This window comes from Quercus lobata, chromosome 12 (genome assembly GCF_001633185.2).
Source record: "Quercus lobata isolate SW786 chromosome 12, ValleyOak3.0 Primary Assembly, whole genome shotgun sequence".
Taxonomy (NCBI): domain Eukaryota; kingdom Viridiplantae; phylum Streptophyta; class Magnoliopsida; order Fagales; family Fagaceae; genus Quercus; species Quercus lobata.
In genome coordinates this window covers 29225785-29228921 of record NC_044915.1, presented here as the reverse complement: position 1 = coordinate 29228921, position 3137 = coordinate 29225785, and positions in this window count along the sequence as shown.

The following is a 3137-nucleotide window of genomic DNA, read 5'->3' as shown; positions in this document are numbered from 1 at the left end:
GTGATTGGTTTGATTAGTGAAAAACACACCTGAGTACTTCATGTTTTGCACTTCACCAAGCACCTTATTTGCATCCCTCTTCCTTAAAAAGAAAAGAAAAAAAAACAGCATGAATAACATTCTCTATTGTGGGTTTCAATTACAAAATCTCATCAAGATTTACAAAATCTCACACATTATTTCAGCTTACTTAAGCATAACTCTTAATTTCTCACAAACCAAAAACACAATAAGTAAATAAAGTAAGATCTGTATTTTCTCATTTACACGACATTCAAAGCAACCTTAAAAATGGTTTGCAGACAACTATCTTAAAAAAAAATCCCCTAAAACTTCTTTCACATATTCTTAGAGATTAAAATTACACAGCAAAGGATCTCATCAATTGTTATGCTATTTCCAAGTAAAGCAGAATAGATTCACAACGATGGAATTTCCCACCAAAGCAATTCATTTTTATTTCTAATTGAAGAGAAAAAAACACAAACCATAATAAGAAATGAATGTGCTAAAAAAAAAGCAATTGGTGACAAAACATGACACTATGGTTGTGGATTTAAAATACAGCATGTGACCACAAAGTGCATTGAGCACCAGAAATATTGGACTGTAATGATGTAATTGAACCTAAAATTTAAATCTTTATCAAATTTAAATAAGTCTATAATCATTTCTATTAAAGATGAAGAATAATTGATTGATAGCTGCTATCAGAGGCGGTCTGCCAGCTGAGGAAATTGCTACAGAAGCCAAGAAGTTTGAGTTTTTATTTATTTATTTATTTTTTTTTAAATATGACGACTCTAGAACTGTGCAAAACTTCATTGTATAAAGTTAAAAGCTATATATTATATACAATTAAAAGATATATATTTTACTGATAGATTGAGAAATAAAACTACAGTCAAGAAAATGAATAAACTTGACATCTACACTGCTTTAAAGAACAGAAAAGCAAGGTTGTGGCTTAATTTATTTGATACACTCATCATTTGCTGATCATAAAGGCAAAAAAATATTAAATTCCCATATCATTTGCATCTTAAAAAAAAAAAAAAAAAAAGCTTTAGCAATGCAATCGACTGTTGAATTTATTTCTAATCTTCATTTGCTGTTCGGTTTTATTTCTAATTGAATTTGAGATATATATGAGACTTAAAGAGTCCATATCCGTATCAATTTTCCTGGGCTTTTCTCTCTCTATCTGTTTCTCAATTAATCAATTATATCTCTGTCAAAGACCCAAACTTTCAAACCAATAATAAAGATTCAATTTTGAATGTGTGTTTGTCTTCCTTGTAATCTCAGAAACTGAGTTGTGTGTTCAAAACCGAGCAGCAAACCATTACTACCAATCCATATAAAAAAATGTAATAAGGGAAACAAAAATCATCAAGCAAAAGAATGGAGAGATACCTCAACCGAAGCAACCATGTTCTGTGAGGAGAAGAAGACAGGAAGGGAGGAACTCAGATACACTATGAGAAAGAGAGAGGCTCTTCTTCGATCCAGAGAGTTTGCGGTTGTTGTGGGTGGTGGTGTTGCTACTGCTTGCTGAGTTGTGGTGGTTATGGGTGAAACGGGAAAGGAGAAGGGGATTAGGAGAAGTAGGGTATGAGGAAGGAGAAATAGGGTTTGTGGGTATGGTGGGTATTGATTGAGTGGGTTTTGCGTTTATCGGGTTTCAGAAAAGTTTTATGTTGCATGAAAAGTTTTTTTTTTATGTTTTTTTTTTTAAATATTGTGTTGATGTGGAAAATTGTGGGAGTTTCAGAGGCTTTGGTTATATATATATATATATATATATATATATATATATATAGATAATAATAATAATAATAATAATAATAATAAGGGATACAATTTTCCACACACTTTACTACAACTTGCATATTTAACAACTTGTAATAATTAGATTACATCACTTACACATGGAATCACTACCGGTACTTAGTGGAAAATAATGCAATCTTCACTTAACACATGCACAAGTTGTGGTAGTGTGTATGGCAAATTGTGTGTCCATAAAACATTTTTTTTTTTTGTTTTGTTTTGTTTCGAGAATCCATCGAGCAAAAGATTGGATGGGAAAATAAATGCAATAATAGATAGGAATATAATGGATTCTCGGTAGGATTTTATAACTTGTGAATTCACCTCAACATGTTGTGATATCTCTATCCTCCATTGCTATCATCGTACTCTTTTTTCACTATCTTCTTCTTCTTCTAACCAATATATATATATATATATATATATATATATAAAATGGGTTGTCTTAAAAAAAAAAAGATTTTTTTTTCAAATCTCAATTATAAAATTTGGGGGTATATCTAATTGTATAGTTTTTTTTTTTTTTTTCCTTTTCTTTTCATGTATGGGATCTTGAATAAATTTGATATTTGGATTAAGATTTTTTTCCTCATCTAGGAACTTCCTTAATTCTTTTTCATTCTTTTATATACTAGAATCAAGCACAAAACATCAAGATCTACATGCACACCCAAACACTAAATTTCTCTCTCTAAATTTTTACTCTAATTAATCATTACAAACTTTTAGGCTTTGTAGATCATGGCTGATCTAGATTTGATAAGGATGGCCTATGAAAGCATGAAGAAGATGAGGTCTAAAGATTTGAAAATGAATATTGTTGAACAGTTAGAGGAGATGGCTAATGCCACACTTGATGAGCTAGCAACTATGTGTGTCCATGCTGATGCTTTGTTCACCTATGAAATGAATGCATCCATTTCTCTATGAGAAAGATGGATCAGTAAGCTTTTTATTTACAATGATAGAAAGCTGAGCTTGAGCTGATCTCACATGGTAACATAGGATGAAGGAGATTATGCACAAGCATGATATTAGTTTCATGGGAGTAATCGCTTGTGCTTGTGAGGCTTTTCATGATAGTAAGGAGTATATTGATTATATATATAAATTAATAAGATAATAAAAATTTTGTCTTAGAATAGAATAGTGAAAAAGAATGTATATGTCCATTATATTAAGGTTTAGTTATTGTTGATAGTACAATATATTATTTTATATAAAGGACAAAGTTTAGCTACAAAATTGGTTGTAGTCTAAGGCTATAATCTTACTCAATAAAATAAATATTACTATATATTTTA